This window comes from Mauremys mutica, chromosome 3, assembly GCF_020497125.1.
Source record: "Mauremys mutica isolate MM-2020 ecotype Southern chromosome 3, ASM2049712v1, whole genome shotgun sequence".
In the NCBI taxonomy this organism is placed as follows: domain Eukaryota; kingdom Metazoa; phylum Chordata; order Testudines; family Geoemydidae; genus Mauremys; species Mauremys mutica.
The window spans coordinates 1,783,706-1,805,367 of NC_059074.1; positions in this window are offsets into that span (position 1 = coordinate 1,783,706).

The following is a 21,662-nucleotide window of genomic DNA, read 5'->3' on the forward strand; positions in this document are numbered from 1 at the left end:
CCCGGCCTCCCCTTGGGCTGGCTGCCTGGCCCTGGCCTGCGCTCGCCCCGGCTGCGCCTCTAGCTCCGTGCGTCCGTCTGCCCCGGAGCCGCTCCCCTGCCCGTCTGCACTCGCTGCCCGCCCCGGCCCCGGCCCCGGCCCCGGCCCCAGCCCAGCGGTGAGCGCGGGCGCTAATTTTAGCAGCACGTGGGCCCCGTGGAATCCCAGAGCCAATTTTATCGCAGGCCGAGGCTGCAGCTGTCAGCGGCGTCGGGTGACACTGAGTCACGCAGCCTCGGCGGGGTCCTGGCTCCCACTGGGCCAGGCTGGTCACGCTGGGTCCTGGCAGGCCGGTGTGCTCCTCCCCCTCGCAGCCAGGGGCCCTGCGGTGCTGTCCCGGGGAGGCCAGCAGGACGGAGGCCTGGGGGAGGGAAAGGGCCCCATGCAGCGGGGTGACCCTGGAGGGCAGCCTGCTCCTTGGGCTCAGCAGGGGCAAAGCCCAGAGTGGGAGCAGCCCCCGCAGCACCAGACCCTGCCCAGATGTGCTCCCAGGCCAGGCCACGGGGCACCGCAGGGAGAGTAGGCAGAGGGTGGCCAGGCCAAGCCGAGACGGGCGCGTGCTGGTTACTCCAGGCCGGCTGGGTGGGTGCAGCTGCAGCCACCCCTGGGTTCATGGGCTGACATTGCTGCAGGGGCTCTTGGGGACTCTGTGCCACACGCCAGGGCCCCTGCACCTGTAATTCCCCTCAGGGGGCCAGCAAGGCCCCAGCCCCGTTCCCCTCCCTCCTGCGGGAGCATGGCCAGGCTGCACAGCCGCCTGCCTTCTCTGGGCTGTTCCCGGCAGAGACAGGCTGCCAAGCACCCGGCTGCTTCTGGCTGACAACACAGTGACTGTCCCGGTGACAGAGCCGCACAGCTCTCCTGTGTCACCCAAGCACCCGGCTGCTTCTGGCTGACAACACAGTGACTGTCCCGGTGACAGAGCCGCACAGCTCTCCTGTGTCACCCAAGCACCCGGCTGCTTCTGGCTGACAACACAGTGACTGTCCCGGTGACAGAGCCGCACAGCTCTCCTGTGTCACCCAAGCACCCGGCTGCTTCTGGCTGACAACACAGTGACTGTCCCGGTGACAGAGCCGCACAGCTCTCCTGTGTCACCCAAGCACCCGGCTGCTTCTGGCTGACAACACAGTGACTGTCCCGGTGACAGAGCCGCACAGCTCTCCTGTGTCACCCAAGCACCCGGCTGCTTCTGGCTGACAACACAGTGACTGTCCCGGTGACAGAGCCGCACGGCTCTCCTGTGTCACCCAAGCACCCGGCTGCTTCTGGCTGACAACACAGTGATTGTCCCGGTGACAGAGCCGCACGGCTCTCCTGTGTCACCCAAGCACCCGGCTGCTTCAGGCTGACAACACAGTGACTGTCCTGGTGACAGGGCCACTGACGTTACTGACTTGAACTGGGACCGTATAGATCATTGTTGCAACCAAGGTCCTGTAGTGGCACCAAATCTTGTATAAGGGGGTCAAATGAGGTGTCTAAGACCAGGTTATGGGTTGCTGGTTACGATTATGCTGTCTGTGTGTCTGTATCAGTTTTGTAGTTGACATTATGAGTATTGGCTCTGTACTGTCTGTATTTCAAATTTGTGCTGTGCTTCTGGGTGACACCCCAGACAAGTTGGTGTTAGCTCTGCCTAGCCTGCTTGGTGGCCTGTTAAGGACAATCAGCTACAACTGACCCATTGAGAGGAGGCAGATACGCCTTGTGACTCAGCAAGGCAGGGACCTGCCTATGGACAGAACTCTGAGGTTTTTCCAGGACATGGGCTGGGTAACTTGTGTTTGGAACAAAGGAAGAGAGGCCACATGACAAGAGACTATAAAAGGCAGCTGCAGCTCGTCTATCTGGTCTTCAGTCCTGCTTCTGACCTCTGGAGGGACTTTGCTACAAGCTGAAGCTCTGAACAAGGGACTGAATGACCCATCCCAGCGGGGGATGTTCCAGAGACGTGATTTGAACCTGCAGTTTACTCCATCACTGCTACAAGCCTGAACCAAGAACTTTCCCATCACTGTATGTAATTGATTCCATGTAACCAATTCTAGCTCTCATCTCTACCTTTTTCCCTTTATGAATAAACCTTTAGATTTTAGATTCTAAAGGATTGGCAACAGCGTGATTTGTGGGTAAGATCTGATGTGTATATTGACCTGGGTCTGGGGCTTGATTCGTTGGGATCGAGAGAACCGTTTTCTTTTATTGGGGTGTTGGTTTTCATAACCATTCATCCCCAGGACGAGTGCACTGGTGGTGATGCTGGGAGACTGGAGTGTCTAAGGGAATTGCTTGTGTGACTTGTGGTTAGCCAGTGGGGTGAGACCAGAGTCCTCTTTGTCTGGCTGGTTTGGTTTGCCTTAGAGGTGGAAAAACCCCAGCCTAGGGCTGTAACTGCCCTGTTTGAGCAATTGGTCCTGATTTGGCACTCTCAGTGGGGTCCCGCCAGAACCGCATTGTTACACTGTCCCATAATGCTCCGTTTCTGTACTGGATTGACTCGGAGACCAAAAGGGGATATTGTCCTTTAGACGGGACTTGTGGTGTAATAATATTTGTCCTCAACTCTCTTTGAAGCCTGTAATTCCACAGAGCAGCTCACCTGTGACTGTCTCGTTCCACAGAGCAGCTCACCTGTGACTGTCTCGTTCCTTCGAGTGGCTGCTGCTGAAGGGATTGTCTGAGCAAGGACCCACTGAATGGATCGCAGCACATGCCATCAGCGCCCAGCCTGCAGCTAGAAAGGAAGCTTCAGGCCTGATCCGGCCGTCTCAGGTCTGCTTAGACTTTGAACAGGGAAAGCATAAGTCGTAGGCCGGCGTCTTGCACCTACTGCTTTGGAGCGAAGGCACGGAAGGACTCGCAGCCTCTGCCCCCGGACGGCCTATTGGACTATAACCCTTTACAGGGGTTCCAGAGAGACTGTTACAGCTCAGCCGCCACGAACCTGACCTAGGACTTCACACCCGCGTGATTAGCCACAGCAACGCTCGTCTTCCTTCCCCGTTAGCTGTAGTGACTGGAGCTTACTGGGTAAGGGCTGAGACACACAGGGACCTGGGGATCAGTGGTCAGGCCTTTGGGATTGCTGAACCCAGGGGCAGATTATGGTTTTGTGGGGCCCTGGGCCAGAACAAGAAGAGGCCCCCTCCCCACCCCTTCCGCCTGCAGTCTCCCCCCTCCCTGAACTCTTGCTGGGAAAATGGGGTCGGGGCACAGGGCTTCCCCCACTCCCTGGCAGGAGCACCAGGCAGGCAGGCGGAGTGGGTTGGGGGGTGTCCATCTTTCCAGCCCCCCAATTGGCCGCGGCCCCTGGGCACAGGCCCCATTGGCCCACGGCTAATCCACCACTGGGGGAACCTCACACGTGGTGAGCCAGGTTTCCAGTAACCCCCGGTATTACACCTGGCTGCCGGCCTGGGAGCCAGGGGCTGAAATGCCTCCAGCGGCTGGAGTTTGGCTGCAGAAGCCGTTATGTCACGGGCCTGGTGACTCCAATTATAGACTAAACCAGCAGCTTTGGGGACTGGCGGCTCCACTTCGTGCCGTCCGCCCTGCGTGTGGCACCCCAGTGTGACCCATCCAGGGACCCGCTCACACCCCCAAACGCGATTTCCCACCCCTACCAGGTACCTGCAGGATCCTGACAGTGCACTGTGCACAACACTGCATCACGTCCCCCCCGAGGACTGGTCTGTTAGAGGGCCCTCGCAGGGGGAGTTTTCAGGCAGCCCCACCCCTGTTTGCCACCCCAAACCTTTGGGTTTGAAACTGGGCTGGGGTCCTGCCATTCCCTCCTCCCCTCATCTGCCAGGCAGTAACCCACTGCCTCCATGTGCCGGCTGTCATGGCTGCAGCCTGGGGGTCCTGACCCTAGGTGGGGGTAGGAAGCATTTGGGAGGATCTGGGTAACTTGTCTCACTGCACAGTGGGGCCCAACCCAGTCCTGTCTCTGGGGCTCTGGTGTCCCGGGGCTCGTCAGGCCAGGACCCAGGGTGCTCCCCAGCATTGACAGGCCCCCTGGAGTCATGACTCCACCCCACGGCCCCCATTTCCCCCTTGGGGGTAACCTGTTCCCCTCCCCCCAGGGCAGAGGCCTCTCTCAGCACCCCCTCCTGATGGGCTGTGATTCGGGGTCTCTTACTGAGAACCTGCCATGGCCAGCACCACCTTCTGACCAGGGGTCTGTTACCAGCATCAGCCCCCAGCTGCTTTACCCTTCGCTGGGGCCTCTCTCACCCCTGGGCAGGGCAAATCCGTCCAGCCCTCGCCCTGCCCAGGTCTCCCTGCGCTCAGCCGGGCTCTCAGCCAGCACAGGGCTCAGCGAGGGCAGGCTGGGAGCTGGCACTGTCGGGCACAGCATCCAGCTGAGGTTACACCTGAGCCCGTGGGAATCACAGCCCCCCTGGGGACCTGGGTGGGGCCGTTCGTCTGCCCCCTCGGGCCCAGGGCTGGTTACAGACAGGAAGGTGCCCTGAGCCTAGCAGCCTTTCCTTCGCGTCACAAGCGGGGAGAAGGACTCTCCCTCTCCCTGACAGACAGCCGTCTGCGTGTTCCTGGCACCTCCACGCCCAGCCTTCCGGCTCGGGGGTGCAGGAACCGGGGTGGAGTTTAGTCCTACGGTGACCCAGGCATTCCCCACAAGGACGCCCGAGCTGGTGACCTGGAGAACCCCGACTACCAGCCCCCGCCCGCCCGTGTCTGCCCAGGGCTCTGAGCCATAGGCAAGCGAATGGCTCCACGCCTAGGCCCGTAGCCCCAGTCACAGCCCTTCAGCATTCGATGGGGTGGCACCACACAGGGTGTGACACGGGGCCTCTGCCCCAGAATCTCCCCGCCCCAGGAGTGTCTCCCCCTTGGCCACCTCCCTCCGCTCCCCTGGGGGTCTGATGAGTCCAACAAGACACATGCACCCATGTCTGGAGTGGGAGCTCATCCACCAGCACTGTGACAAAGTAGGAATTTTCTGTAATATTTTTAAAACCCCTGCACATGCCTCAGTTTCCCCTATATTTTGCATAGCTACCCAGTGGGAGGAAAAGCCTCCCTGAGAGCAAACAGTCATAACAGCCCTAGGTGTGAATGGCGCCATCTGTCTCAGCTGGGATGGGTCGTCGCAGAGACCTGGCTGAGGCTGGCCCCATATCAATGGAGAACCTGAGAAAATGATGGGAAATCGAACCATCAGGACACTGACACCTACCAGCCAGCGACCCAGAGGGATACAGGTTTCCCCACTTCAGCAGTAAAGCTGAGCAGAGACCCAAGTTCCCTCTAAGCTGCACAGCCACGCAGCAGCCTACCAAGGGCCACGTAGGTGCCTCTCCCACGGCCCCAGCCCCAGAGCTGCCGCAGCCGTGGAGAGGCGCTGCCCCCACCCCGGCCCAGGTGCTGCTGTGGGAGAGAGGGGTGGGGGTGAGTCCTCTCTCCCCACCACAGCCCCAGGGCAGCCTGCACCCCAACCCCCTCAGCCCCAGCCCCACCCAGAGCCTGCACCCCCAGTACCCCAACCCTGAGCCCGCTCCCACACCAAACCTCTCATCCTTGACCCCACCCCAGAGCCTGCACCCCCCCTCTGCACCCCAACCCTGATCCCCCTCCCACACCCCGAACCTCTCATCCTTGACCCCACCCCAGAGCCTGCACCCCCCCTCTGCACCCCAACCCTGATCCCCCTCCCACACCCCGAACCTCTCATCCTTGACCCCACCCCAGAGCCTGCACCCCACCCCACACCCCAACCCTCTGTCCCAGCCCTGAGCCCCCTCCCACACTCCAAACCCCTCGGCCCCACCCCCACCACACATCACCTCCATATTGGTGCACATACAATTCATTCCGCACATGCATGGGAAAAATTAGAGGGAACATTGGCAGAGACCCCAGCTGAGATCAAAGGGTTGGGAGGTGCGAGGGGGCGATAAGAGCTGGGGGCTAGGAGGAGTCGGGGGCAGGGCTCTCACCTGGAGTCTGACCAAGGAGGGTGGACGGAGAGACAGACAGAGCTGTCTGGGGGGTCACTGCAGCTGGGCTGGGCTGTAACCATCAGTCAGGTCTCTGGGCCGCCCGAGGGGCTGCCTGGGCCGTGCGCCAGGTGACCAATAAACCCGCCTGGTTTCACAGCGCTGGGTGAGTGTCCCTGCAGGCGCTGGGCGAGGGGCACTGATCCCTGAGGAGAGGACACGTCCCCCCAGGCTCTGTCCCAGAGCTCCCGGGGTGGGGCCCCGTCTCAGGAGGCGGGGAGGCCGCGTGGCTCACCCCGGGGGAAGAGTGGGACCCCGGGGGGTCAGGGTCACTGATGGGCTCCTCCCAAAGACTGTTCCCAAGCTGGGGGCTTAGCACTGGCCCTGTGGGTCCGTGACCCGCACACACTGTGCCAGAGCAGCTGGCTCTATGACCACTTCCAGTGAAAGGTCAGACACTTAGTTCACGCCACAAGGTTCAGCTACAGGCTGACATCTTAGCTTGGCAGAGGATGGTGAACCCCTCAGTCCCAAGCTAATCTCATGTTTTCAAGCCTTGGACACTCCCCCCCAGGAATAAGATATGAGGACAAGGCATAAGTGGGTGAATTCTGCATCACTGCACATGTGCATAATTAATGAACCATGCATATTTTTAATTTTTTGCACAGAAAAAAGCTTCTGCTGGAAAGTTGCTGCAATTCCAACTTTTGCCCACCAGAGGGCGTGGTAGCAATAGAACAAAGCTGCAGCTCCTGGCCAGCTAGGAAAGAGAAAGAGCCTGTAGTGCCTTCTTCACAGTGCCTGTCAGGCCAGGTCAGGAAACAGGGGATATAGGGAGACAGTGTGGGGCTGCTGAGGGGTCAGATGGGAGCTCATAAGGGCTAGTGGAGGAAGACAGACTGGGGCAGAGGCTGAATGGGAGTGGATGCACAAGGCTTCGGGGGGGGTGGTAGTGCAGGGCCACAGTGGGATGGGGTGGCTGAGTGAGGGCACAGAGACACATGGGGACAAGGTGCAGGGCCACATAGGGATGGGGAGGGGGTGGCTGAGTGGGGGTGCAAGGACACATGGGGACAGGGCAGATGTGCTGACTGAACGGGAGAGGCTGGGATCAGCCAGGTCTGCATGGGGGAAACTCCACAACAATCCCCACACCCCCAAAAAACCTGTTCCATTCTTCTTCCACCCACACCCAACAACCCTCCAGGTTTGCTCCCTGCCCAGCAATTACTTCCCTCTCCCTCAGCTCCTCCGTTACCCCGACTCCCCCCGGCCTTTGCACTGCTTCGGAGGGGAGGGGGAAATGCGGGTCTGTGTTGTACTTTAAATGAATTATTACTCAGAATTCTGTATTAATGTGCTTAGTAAATCTTATTAAAATGCCTAGTATGAATCTATTTGTCAAAAATCATTTCCTGAATCGTTTGTGTTGTCTGTATTGTTACAGACACTTGCTGACAGGTATTTTGAAATAAATTACCAAAATAATTGAAACTGGTGTGATTATATTGTGTTATTTTGACAAATAAAATATGCAGAATTTTACCATATTGTGCACAGAATTTTTATTTTTTTGGCACAGAATTCCACCGGGAGTAATAGACTCATTGATTGCCAGGCCAGAAGGGACCACTGCAACCATCTTGTCTGACTTCCTGCATAACACACGCCAGAGCCTTTCCCCCCTATAATTCCCAGAGCAGAGCTTTGAGGAAAACATCCCATTGTGACTGAAAAATGGCCAGCGATGGAAAATCCACAGCTCCTGGTAAATTGTTCCAATGGCTAATTAATTACTCTCACCATTACACATGTATACGTTCTTTCCAGTCTGAATTCGCCTAGCTTCAACTTCCCACCACTGGCATTAAACCTTCCTCTGCTAGACTGAAGCACCCACTATAAAATATTTGTCCCCCATGTAGGTACTTACAGACTGGGCTCAAGTCACCAGAGCACCAAGATGTTCCCGCGTGGTGGCAGACAACCCCTCAACGTTCAGCTGGACCAGACCTACGACTAGGAAATCATCATCCAAAACCTGTTTGATCAAGATTCATGGTAATCCTCAAATTCAATCTGCTAGTTGCGTCGTCTGTTTCTCCAGACTGCAGACAAGCTGCTACTGGGTACTTACCGGGGACACGTCGTGAACACCGATCCACTGCCCCTGTAACGGGGGTGGCACCTACCTCTCATGAGCACCCCCTTTCTCTGGCTGACATACCTGCAAACACAGGTCTTCTCACAGGACAGCCCCTTTCTCTCGGTTGGGTGTGAGCCTGCTTGTCTTTCTGTTCTTACACCAGGGTGGCACCCGCCTCTTGCAAGCACTCCCTGACTGATGGGTCTCTCAGTGGGTCTTCAGCAGCTCAGCCCTCAGCCCTCCACACACTGCTCCCCTTCCGGGATATTCAGTCCAAGTTCTTATCTCGGCCCTGGTACGAGGCCACAGCACTAAGGCTTCTCCCAGGGGCACTTCTTCAGCTGCCCAGCCGGGACCCATCTCGGTACCCGCAGTTGGTGGTGTTTCAGCAGGGTCCCCTGGGCTCAGTGTGTGACCAGGCCGGCAGGGCCCATCTTGGTATCCTCGCAGGCCTGGCCAAGTTCTGTGCTCAGTTCCCCGGGCACATTCTGCCCGCACTGACCTTCTGCTGGTCCTGCTGCTCTTCCTGCCAGCCAGGCACCCGGTCGTCAGCAGCCTTCCCTGGGCTTCAGTCCTGTCTGCAGTGAGCTGTTCATGCTGTTCTAGCCAGTCAGGCACCCAGTCCTCTCTTGTCGAGCTCCACACAGCAATGAAGGCTCTGCTCTGCTGATTGCCTTTTATCCGACCCTTCTGGTCCCTTATTGGTTGGTCCAGCAGCCCGTCTGATTGGCCACTCCTCTGCAGCCATTCTAGGCAGCCTGGAGGACTCCTCACTGCTCTATTCTGGGGCAGGGTGACACAGGGCGGCGAGGCCTCCAGCAGGGGCCCCCGGACCTAAGTCCACCCTGCTACAGTCCCCCTTTCACATGTTGTGACCGTCTTACAAAAACAGCAAATAGGGTCAAAACACACAACAACCTGCTCAGAAAGCTGCCCAGAACGCCATGGGGCACCAGTGCCCAAACATTGCACACGTTAGCCTTGGCACTCATTGGCAGAGCACTGCACTCCAGTCTGGGCTTGCTCGTCTCACACAACGATCAATATACAACTTAATTCCACCATGCATATTATTTCAGGCACACTTAAATATACTCCTCAGCCATGATTAGGAGTTCTCTGCAATATTGCTCCACCCAGTGTTCGCAGAGAGAAAAGCATAGCAAAGCTTATGATGAAATTGTGTAATATGCCACATCTACCGTTAACTAAAGACTTGTTTAATCCACCACATGGTCGTCTGCCCTCACGGCGTCCACTGTGGGTAAGTTTACCAGGTGAGGGATTTATGGTAGAGGACGCGTGGTGAGCTTCATGGTTTGCAGAGAAAGTGACAAATAATTAGCTTGTCTCTGACCCCCCTCAACATCAACCCAGGTTTGATTTACCACAAAGGCAATGAAGCCTTCTCAACCGCTTTCGTACCGGATGTGGAATTTGTGCTGCAGCAGAATTTCAGTGGTGTTTTAGAGCCAGTCACTCTGTGGGCAGCAACATTGTTGAGGATGCAAAATGACTCAACTTCCTGGAGTCTTCATGCCTCAAACATTGTTGATAAGGACACTGGGGCTTGGCTTGACCGGATTGCGTATGCCAAATAAATAAATAAATCAAGTTACTCCTTAGCTTTCCCTTAAGATAATTAGATTGAGCTCTTTGAGTCTATCACGATAAGTTTTGTAATCTTTTAATCATTCTTGTGGCTCTTCTCTGACCCCTCTCCTCCTTGAATTGTGGGCACCAGACCTGGATGGGCAGCAGTCGCACCAGTGCCAAACAGAGGTACAATAGCCTCTCTGCTCCTACTCGAGATTCTCCTGTTTATGCTCCCAGGATGGCATTAGCCCTTCTGGCCACAGTGTTACACTGGGAGCTCATGTCCAGCTGATTGTCCACCATGACACCCAGGGTAGAGTCCCTCAGCCTGTAACTGGGGCCTGCATCCTTTGTTCCTAGTGGTACATTTACATTTAGCATATTGAAACGTATAGTGCTTGCTTGTGCCCAGCGTTACAAGGGATTCAGACCACTGTGCCACTGACTTGTCCTCTTCGTTATTCACCACTCCCCCAAATCTTTGGGTCATCTGAAAACTTCGTCAATGTTGGTTTTCTTTTCTTCCAGGTCATTGATAAAACTGTTAAATAGTGTAGGGCCAAGACCCCATCCCTGTGGGACCCCACTGGAAACAAACTCGCTTGATAATGAGAACACCCATTTTCAATTACCTTTTGAGACCTACCACTTAGCCAGTTTTTAATCCATTTAATGTGGGACAGGTTCATTTTATATCATTCTAGCTTTTTAATCAAAATGTTGTGTGATACCAAGTCCAATATAGACACTAAGTGAGGTGTATACACTGACGCTGCATCGCTCTACCTACGTCGCGCGAAGCTCCACGCCGCTCACCACTCTACCTACGTTGCACGAAGCTCCGCACCGCTCACCACTCTACCTACATCGCGCGAAGCTCCGTGCCGCTCACCACTCTACCTACATCGCGCGAAGCTCCGTGCCACTAGCCGCTCTGCCTACGTCGCACAAAGCTCCGCGCCGCTCACCACTCTACCTACGTCGCGTGAAGCTCCGTGCCGCTCACCACTCTACCTACATCGCGCGAAGCTCCGTGCCGCTCACCACTCTACCTACATCGCACGAAGCTCCGCGCCGCTCACCACTCCACCTACATCGCATGAAGCTCCGCGCCGCTCACCACTCCACCTACATCGCACGAAGCTCCGTGCCACTAGCCGCTCTGCCTACGTCGCACGAAGCTCCGCACCGCTCACCACTCTACCTACATCGCGCGAAGCTCCGTGCCGCTCACCACTCCACCTACATCGCATGAAGCTCCGCGCCGCTCACCACTCTACCTACATCGCACGAAGCTCCGTGCCGCTCACCACTCCACCTACATCGCATGAAGCTCCGCGCTGCTCACCACTCTACCTACATCGCGCGAAGCTCCGCACCGCTCACCACTCTACCTACATCGCGCGAAGCTCCGTGCCGCTCACCACTCCACCTACATCGCATGAAGCTCCGCGCCGCTCACCACTCTACCTACATCGCGCGAAGCTCCGTGCCACTAGCCGCTCTGCCTACGTCGCACGAAGCTCCGCACCGCTCCCCACTCTACCTCCATCGCGCGAAGCTCCGTGCCGCTCACCACTCCACCTACATCGCATGAAGCTCCGCGCCGCTCACCACTCTACCTACATCGCACGAAGCTCCGTGCCACTAGCCGCTCTGCCTACGTCGCACGAAGCTCTGCACCGCTCACCACTCTACCTACATCGCGCGAAGCTCCGTGCCGCTCACCACTCTACCTACATCGCGCGAAGCTCCGTGCCGCTCGCCACTCTACCTACATTGCGCGAAGCTCCGTGCCGCTCGCCACTCTACCTACATCGTGCGAAGCTCCGCGCCGCTCACCACTCTACCTACATCGCATGAAGCTCCATGCCACTAGCCGCTCTACCTACGTCGCACGAAGCTCCGCGCCGCTCACCACTCTACCTACATCGCACGAAGCTCCGTGCCGCTCACCACTCTACCTACATCGCACGAAGCTCCGTGCCGCTCACCACTCTACCTACATTGCACGAAGCTCCGTGCCGCTCACCACTCTACCTACATCGCATGAAGCTCTGCACCGCTCACCACTCTACCTACATCGCATGAAGCTCCGTGCCACTAGCCGCTCTACCTACGTCGCGCGAAGCTCCGAGCCACTCGCCACTCTACCTACGTCGCGCTAAGCTCCGCGCCGCTCACCACTCTACCTACATCGCATGAAGCTCCGTGCCACTCGCCACTCTACCTACGTTGCGCTAAGCTCCGCGCCACTCACCACTCTACCTACATCGCATGAAGCTCCGTGCCACTCGCCACTCTACCTACGTCGCGCTAAGCTCCGCGCCGCTCACCACTCTACCTACATCGCATGAAGCTCCGTGCCGCTCGCCACTCTACCTACGTCGCGCGAAGCTCCGCGCCTCTGCGTGGTGGTTTTGTCAGCATGGCAGGAGCGTTCCACCGGCGGGAGATGCAGCGCAGCATATACTCATCCAGTGTTTTGTCAATGAAAGCTGACTTCTGTCAACAAAACCATGTAGTGTAGACAAGGCCTTAGAGAAGTCTGAGTATGTTATGTCAACTGTTACATTTACCAGTCAAACTTGTCATCTCATCAAAAAATACATCAAGTTAGTTTGACAGGTTCTATTTCCTATAAAGCTGTGATGATTGCCATTAATTATACCACCCTCCTTTAATTCTTTATTAACCAAGTTCTGTATCAGCTGCTCCATTTGTCACACCTCCCCCAGTCGGTGCTACACCCCAGCTTTGGAACAGCCTCTTGGAGGAACTCTTTAGTGGCCCAGACCCCCCAGCGGGTCCCACTCTTCCTTCAGGGCAGGCCATGCAGCCTCACCACCTCCGGAGACGGGACTTCCCCGGCTCTAGCACTTACTACTTCTGGGTCCAAGGGCACCGGCCAGTAGCCTTTGGTGAGATCTGTGGTAATGAGGTACCAGGCCCCACCCCAACTTGTCTAGGGTCTCATCAGTCAAGAGCATGGGGTAGGCATCAGACACGGTGATGGCACTGAGCTTCTGATGGTCCCCACAGAACCCGCCCTTCTTGGGGACCAGCACCACAGGCAAGGCCCAGGGACTGGAGGATGGCTGGGTCACCCCTAAAGCCAGCGTGTCCTTGCCCTCTCTCCAGGTCCTGGGCTGGTTTCCTGTCTGCAGCAGACACCAAGTAATGCCCAGCATGTGCTGTATCTGTTTGCCCTTGGCACCAAAGGCATTCGAGAGACTTTTCCTTTGAGTTGTCAGTGACTCACAAACAGGTGACAGAGTGCCCCTCCCCTCCCGCCCACTCTTCTCACAAACGTTACCATCAGGGCTTCGAGATCCCTAGGTGGAGATCTACTGGGGTCAGCTACCCCCACACTTTGCCTTTCCTCAAGTCCTACATCTGGAGCAGCCCCACTGGTTAGTTCCCAGGACCCAGGCTTGGCCTCATCCCCTTTGGGTTCGTTTTCACACCCAGAGCCACAAACATCTGCCAAGCAGCCTGCACGGCGCAGCTCCTTCGGCTTCCTACTAGTCCCAGGTTCAGCTTGCAGGACAGATCCTGGCGTTGCTTGAACCCGAGCAGCTCGTAAAAACATGCGCAGAGACAAACTCCCATCAGGGGGCAGGGGGGCTTCCATCTACATCGATCTCTTGGGCACTGCACACACCAAAACCTCGTCCTGTGAGCACCACGCCCTCCATCTGGCTGTGCACCTCTATCGCCAGGGATCGGGCGGGGGCGAGACGGGGGGAACAGGCTCGAAGCGCAGCCGTCTCAAAGGCCAAGGTCTGTATCGCCCTCCCTTAAACTGGGCACTCTGTACAACATAGGTTCCCGTGGACTCTCCCCCCTCGCCCCGCAAGCTCCTCCACATCCAGGGATGACGTGGCTGCTTTTCCTGGCACATCCAGTGTCTCAGTCAGCTCCCTGCCTTGTGTGCACCGCTGGGCTCCCTCCCCATCTCTGCTGCAGCTCCAGAGATGGGAATTGGGCGTGAGGACGCCCTGCTGCTGCATTCATTGCCCTTGGGCTCTCAGAGCCCCGCCTGGGTCTGACCAGCCTTCTCCAGCCGTACAACCAGCTGCAGCCCCACACAGCTCTGCCATGCTCTTCTTAGGGGGGGGGGGTGATGGAGTAGGGGCTGTCTGTGTGGGGGATGGGAGAGCAAGGGAGGATTTTAGGTGAGATGCAGGTATTCAGCCTGTAACATGAGCTAGGCCTGGGGGAGGGGAGGTGACACCTCTGCCCAGGGGCTAGACAAAGGAAAGGGGCTGAGGGGGAGGGTTGAGTCAGTCTTCGGTTTTGGGAGCTGGGTGGTGGGTTTTCAGGGGATCCTAGGCTGGGATCCAAGCACCCTGAACCCCCCAGCAAGGCCAGATCGAGGGGTCCTGGCTCTGAACACAAGCTGGGCTGTATCCTGTGTTCCTCTTGTTCAATAAACCTTCTGTTTTACTGGCTGGCTGAGAGTCACTGTGAGTTCAGGAAAAGGGGTGCAGGGCCGGACTCCCCCACACTCCGTGACAACTGGTGGCAGCGGTGGGATCGACTGCACCCCGTGGACGGCGCTTCCTGCAGTAAGTGACTGGGGAGCAGTAAAACAAAGGGGCGATTAACCCCTGGGCGAGTGTGGCCAGAGAGCAGGACTTTGCAGTAACAGGGTCCCCCGGGGGATCACAGCGAGCGGTCCCAGGGGCGGAGGAGTCTGCAGCTCGACCCTGGCAGAGAGGGGGTGACCTCAAGGACTGGCACACTAGGGGTCCCCTGGAACCCGTGGGGAGCGGCGAGCACCCCGGCCTGCGAGCGGCCAGCAGGAAGATGTTTGCCAAGCAGCGCAAGTGTGACCTGGTGGGGCTGTGCAAGCAGAGGGGGCTGCGCAGTGGGAAGCTCACCAAGGCCCAGCTGATTGCCCGTCTGGAGGACGCAGATCATGGGAATGAACCGATCCCTGTCTCTGAGGGAAGCAGCCGGGCAGAGGCAGCGCAGGCACCAGTGTCTGTCCCCGCTGGGAGTGGTCAGCCGGCTGCTGAGGGCTTCCCGAGACCTCCCACCCCTAGGCCTAGGGGGAGGGGGAGGAGGAGCCCAGCTACCGAGGGCACCGTGACCCCCCCGGCCAGCAGGGGATCATCCCGGCGACGCTCGGCCTCCGTGGAACTCAGGCGGCTGGACTTGGAGAGAGAGATCAAAGTGAAGGAGATGGAGATGGAGGACCGGCAGAAGCAGCGTGAATTCGAGGAGAGGGAGAAGGAGCAACAACGTAAACATGAGCTGGAACTGGCCCAGCTGAAAAGCAGGGAGGCCCCGGCTGCGGCGAGTGAGGGGGGGCCCAAGCCTACAAAGAGCTTTGATAAGAACTTCCTGGCCCGGCGTAAGGAGGGGGAGGACATAGACACCTTCCTGACGGCCTTTGAGAACGCCTGCGAGCTGCACAAGGTTGACCCTGCAGACAGGATCCCGTTCCTCACCCCCTTACTGGACTCCACCGCCGTGGAGGTGTACAGCCGAATGAGAGGGGAGGAGGCAGGGGACTACAACCTGTTCAAAGAGGCCCTGCTCCGCGAGTTTGGGCTGACCCCGGAGATGTACCGGAAGAGGTTCCGGAGTCAACATAAGACCCGGGAGGTCACATACCTGCAACTGGTCAACCGGGTGCAGGGGTACGCCCGCAAGTGGACAGCCGGGGCCCAAACTAGAGAGGACCTGCTTGACCTATTCATACTGGAGCACCTGTATGAGCAGTGCCCATCCGACCTGAAGCGGTGGTTGATGGACCAGAAGCCGGAGAACCCGCAGCAAGCAGGCCGGCTGGCTGACCAATATGTGGACAGTCGGGCAGGGGATGGCAGGGAGGAGTATCGAGGGAGCAGGCCTGCCTCAACGCTGAGAGAGAGTCACCATGGGACCTCCCAGCGGGGCCCTATGGAGAACCCCCACAAAAGGGGAACATCCAGCATCAGGTCCACCCGACCCACTCGAGGGGACCCACGAGACATGGGCTGCTTTCACTGTGGCCAACAAGGCCACATACGGGCCCAGTGCCCCAAGCTCAGGGACAGACCGAGCAGACCCAACCTGCAGAGGGTTGACTGGGTAAAGACCCAATCGGAGGAGGGGCAACATGCCCAAGAGAGGGGGGCTGGCAGCGTCCCACCTGGGAAGGAGGGAGGAGGGCCCCAGGTCAGCGCCTCTGGGGGGCTGGATGCTCCGGACACAAGGTTCTGCTACAGGGTGGCCATGGGGCTGCCCCTCCGGAGCGAGTGCCTGGTTCCCCTGGAGGTGGATGGGAGGAAGGTCACCGGGTACTGGGACACAGGCGCAGAGGTGACGCTGGCCCGGCCCGAGGTGGTGGGCCTAAATCGGATGGTGCCTGATACCTACCTGACCCTGATGGGCGTGAGCGGGACCCCATTCAAGGTGCCCGTGGCGAGGGTGCACCTGAAGTGGGGGGTCAAGGAGGGCCCCAAGGATGTGGGGGTACACCCCCATTTGCCCACAGAGGTGCTAATGGGGGGGACCTCGAGGCCTGGCCAGGCAATGCCCGGGGTACCCTGATCGTGACCCATAGTCAGAGTCGGCGCAGGGCTCTGCACCCTGACAACGGGGAAAGTACTCTGCCCGAGTGCCTGGTGGGGAGGGAACGCCCAGAGACACGACCCAGAGAGGCTGCGGCCTCAGACCCAGCCGGTGAGAGAGAGCAGGGCCCCATCCCTGTCCCAGCTGCTGAGTTCCAGGCCGAGGTGCAGAAGGATCCCTCCTTGCAGAAGCCCAGGGACCAGGCTGACCTCAATGCAGCACAGACCATGAGGAGAGGTTGCAAGGAGAGGTTCCTGTGGGAGAAGGGGTTCCTGTATCGAGAATGGGCTCCCCCCGGGGAAGTGGAGTCATGGGGGATTAGGAGGCAGCTGGTGGTTCCCCAGAAGTTTCACCACAAGCTCCTGTATCTGGCCCATGACATCCCTCTCGCAGGGCACCAGGGAATCCGGCGCACCAGGCAGAGGCTGCTACAGAACTTTTACTGGCCTGGGGTCTTTACCCATGTCCGGCAGTACTGCCAATCCTGTGACCCCTGCCAGCGGGTGGGGAAGGCCCGGGACAAGGGGAAAGCAGCTCTGAGGCCTTTGCCCATCATAGAAGAGCCTTTCCAGAAGGTGGCCATGGACATGGTGGGACCTCTCAGCAAGGCGACCCGGTCAGGAAAGAAATACATCTTGGTGGTGGTAGATTTCGCCACTCGATACCCCGAGGCGGTGGCCTTGTCCTCTACCGAAGCAGACACCGTGGCGGATGCGCTGCTGACCATTTTCAGCCGGGTGGGGTTCCCCCAGGAAGTCTTAACGGACCAGGGGTCCAACTTCATGTCGAAGCTGCTCCAGTCCCTGTGGGAGAAATGTGGGGTCCGACCCAGCTGGGCCTCAGCGTATCACCCCCAGACCAACGGGCTGGTGGAGAGGTTCAACGGGACGCTAAAGATGATGCTAAAAACATTCATGCACCAGCACCCACAGGACTGGGACAAGTACTTACCTCACCTGCTGTTTGCATACAGGGAGGTACCCCAGGAGTCTACTGGGTTTTCGCCTTTCGAACTGTTATATAGAAGGCGGGTAAGGGGGCCCCTGGACCTGATGAGAGACGAATGGGAGGGGAAGGCCGCTTCCAATGGAGAGTCGGTGGTGGAGTATGTCCTGACCTTCCGGGAAAGACTTACCGAGCTCATGGGCCTGGCCAGGGAGAATCTGGCCCGCGCCCAGAGGAAGCAGAAGGTCTGGTACGACCGCACAGCGCGGGCCCGCGCCTTCGCCACCGGGGACCAAGTGATGGTTCTCATCCCCGTGAGGAAAAACAAACTCCAGGCTGCCTGGGAAGGGCCCTTCAAGGTTGTCAAGCAACTAAATGAGGTAAACTATGTGGTGGAGCTGTCGAACCGGGCTCATCACCGCCGGGTGTACCATGTGAATATGATGAAGCCATATTATGACCGGGGGAATATGGTGTTGGCCGTGTGTGGGCACTGGGAGGAGCCGGGGGATGACCCTCTAGTGGATCTATTCCCAGGGACAAAGGCTGGTTCCCCCCTGGAGGCGATTCCCTTCTCTGATCAGCTGACCCCGGCCCAGCATGCTGAGATCAGAGGGGTGCTGCAACTGTACCGACCGTTGTTTTCCAAACAGCCTGGGCGCACTAATTTGACTGTCCACCGGGTGGAGACTGGGGCACACACCCCAATACGCTGCTCCCCTTTTCGGGTTACCGGGAAGACTGCCCAGGACCTGGAAAGGGAGGTCAGGGACATGCTGGCTTTAGGGGTGATCCAGCCGTCCGCCAGCCCCTGGGCCTCCCCAGTGGTGCTGGTCCCCAAGAAGGACAGGTCGATCCGGTTCTGCGTGGACTATCGAAAGCTCAATGCCATCACCGTATCTGATGCCTACCCCACGCCAAGGCCTGATGAGCTCCTGGACAAGCTGGGAGGCGCTCGGTACCTCACCACCATGGATCTTACAAAGGGCTACTGGCAAGTGCCGCTGAACGCAGATGCCAGGCTGAAATCGGCCTTCATCACCCTCCTGGGGCTCTATGAGTTTCTGACCCTGCCCTTCGGCCTCAAGGGAGCGCCGGCCACCTTCCAGTGCCTGGTGGATCAGCTACTGAGGGGGATGGAGAGTTTTGCTGTGGCGTATATTGATGACATCTGCGTCTTCAGCCAGACCTGGGAGGATCACGTGTTCCAGGTTAGACGAGTGCTGGACCGACTCCGGGAGGCGGGGTTAACCGTAAAGGCGGAGAAGTGCAAGGTGGGGATGGCTGAAGTATCTTACCTGGGCCATCGGGTGGGAAGCGGCTGCCTAAAGCCGGAACCGGCCAAGGTGGAGGTGATCAGAGACTGGCCCGCTCCCCAGACCAAAAAGCAGGTCCAGGCCTTTATTGGGATGGCGGGGTACTATCGAAGGTTCGTGCCCCATTTTAGCGCCATAGCCGCCCCCATCACTGAGCTGTGCAAGAAGGGCAAGCCAGACAAGGTGGTCTGGACCGAGCAGTGCCAGCAGGCTCTCCAGGCGCTGAAGGAGACTCTGCTCAAAGGCCGAGTTCTGGCAAACCCAAACTTTGACAAGCCCTTTATGGTGTTTACCGACGCCTCAGACACGGGCCTGGGGGCGGTGTTGATGCAGGAGAATGAAAAGGGGGAGAGACACCCCATCGTGTACCTGAGCAAGAAGTTGCTACCCCGGGAGCAGAACTACGCGGCCATCGAGAAGGAATGCCTGGCCATGGTGTGGGCCCTGAAGAAACTGGAGCCCTATCTCTTTGGGCGCCACTTCACCGTGTACACCGACCACTCTCCCCTCACCTGGCTGCACCAGATGAAAGGAGCCAACGCCAAGCTCCTGAGGTGGAGCCTGCTCCTGCAGGACTATGACATGGACGTGGTCCACGTGAAGGGAAGTGCCAACCTGATAGCGGACGCGCTGTCCCGGAGAGGAGGCCCTGAACTTCCCCAGGTCACTGGGCAAAGTGACCCCGCTCAGTTCAGTCTTGAAGGGGGGAGAGGTGTGATGGAGCAGGGGCTGTCTGTGTGGGGGATGGGAGAGCAAGGGAGGATTTTAGGTGAGATGCAGGTATTCAGCCTGTAACATGAGCTAGGCCTGGGGGAGGGGAGGTGACACCTCTGCCCAGGGGCTAGACAAAGGAAAGGGGCGGAGGGGGAGGGTTGAGTCAGTCTTTGGTTTTGGGAGCTGGGTGGTGGGTTTTCAGGGGATCCTAGGCTGGGATCCAAGCACCCTGAACCCCCCAGCAAGGCCAGATCGAGGGGTCCTGGCTCTGAACACAAGCTGGGCTGTATCCTGTGTTCCTGTTGTTCAATAAACCTTCTGTTTTACTGGCTGGCTGAGAGTCACTGTGAGTTCAGGAAAAGGGGTGCAGGGCCGGACTCCCCCACACTCCGTGACAGGGTGTCACGGACCCACAGGGTCGGGGCTCTGACCCCAACCTGGGAACAGTCTCTGGGAGGGGCCTTCAGTAGGCCAGACCCCCGGGTCTCACTCTTCCCCCAGGATGAGCCATACGGCCTCCTCGCCTCAGCCCATCGCTGGGCACCTGGGAGAGACTCAGCCGCTCTGCAGGGACCCCCGCGCCCGCCAGTGCCTGCAGTGACACCAGGCGGCCTTTCCCCAGAGCCGGTCTTGGGCCCCTGGGCACGGACTGGGGAACCAGTCCAGCTGGCCAAGCTGTTGTGGGCTCCACTTCCGCTTCCTCTCCCCCTCGAATGTCTGTCCGTCCCAGGCAGCCCCAGGTCTCACCGCAGGCCAGCTCCTGTCCCAGTCGTAGGTCAGTCCCCAGCCCCGCCTGCTGGAGCTTGTTCAGTCCTGGGGGCTCCCACTGTCCAGCCAGAGCCTCACTGGAGCTGAGGTGGGGTCAGCCTGGCCTTAACGCCCTGACACACCCCTCCTGCTCGGCCCCCTGGGCAGCAGCCCCCGCCCGGGAAGTCTCGCCAGGCTCAGCCTTCAGGAAAGCATTGCAAGAAATTCCCACTTTGTTGCAAGGGGGCTGGCGTGCTGCCGCTGTGGGAGGGGGGACCCGAGGTTGGTGTGGTGCCACTGGTGGGGGAGGGGGGCACTGGGGTTGGCCTGACATGGTACAGTTGGTGGGGGCGTGTTTGAACCACCTGGCACTGAGAAAGGCCAACAAACCTGGCCATTGGGGGAGGGGCTCCCTCCTGAGTGACACGGAGCTGCCCTGGTTAAAGGGCTGGGTCACCCCCTGGCCTGGCCAGTCCTTGCCTGGCCCCTCCCCCAGAGCATAGCCCATGGCCTCTCTGCCCCACGGGCCGGCAAGCACTGGGGAACGCACTGCCCCTGCCCAGCCATGCCCTGGCACCCCCACCTGCCCAGCTGATTCCAGCCCGCAGGCCAGGGGAGAGGGCAGCCTGAGCCGACAATTAACCCTTGGCCCAGGGAGCAGCCCCAGGGAGCAGCCCCAGAAGCCATCTGTGCCCTGGCAGGGCAGCAGCCTCGGCCCACTGCCCCCTCCCCACAGAGCACCCCCAAGGGAGGGCAGCCAGAGGCAGCTGGGGGACAAGCATTGGTGGGAGCAGAGGCCTGGGCAGGTGTCTTCGCCAGGCCCATCTCCACCCAGGGGAGGAACCTGGACTTGGGGGGCGGGGTTAAGAACCCCCCTCCAGGGGAGGTGCAGTGCAGGGAGCAGCTGCATGGTGGGGTGATTCCAAGGGCCCCTTGCCCTCCCCCAGGCCCATTCAGCCTCTAGGGCAAGGTCGTGCTCCACTCCCGGCTCTGCCGGGTGCCTGCTGGGCAACCCTGGGGCAGGCGCTGCCCTGCCCCCTTGGCACAGCACAGTGGGGAGCCAGGAGGCAGCATCCAGCAGGCCAGGGGCACATGGCTGTAACCGCTCCACTCCGAGCTCAGCCAGGCGCCGGGGGCTGGATGCAGGTGTTGGGGGACGCTCCAGGCCAGCTGATGTGGGGGGCACAATGGCCCCTGCGAGCTGGACTCCACCCCCATCCCACCTGGACCCCAGCCAATGACACCCCAGCTGACCCCCCCCAGCCCTGCCCCCATGGCCCCTCCTGACTTCAGCAGAGGGACGGGACCCCACGCCCTCCCCCAAGAGCCCCCCAGCTCACAGCTGCATTGCCTCTGAGCCCGCGTAGGGACCAGCCCCAGGCTGCAGGGGGCAGGATGGCGACCGCTCTCCGGCCACAGGCACACACACACACCGGGGGGAGGAGGAGGGAATGCCTTGGGCAGGGAGTCCTAAGCTAGGACAGCTGGGTTCACACCCCTCCCTGACCCAGGCCACCTAGGCGTCCCCCCACCCACCCACCCAAGGAGGAGCAGAACCTGGCTTAGCCTCACGCCCAGCAGCTTGGGGAAGCCGAGAGTGGCACAGCGGGCGCTGCTAGGCGAGCC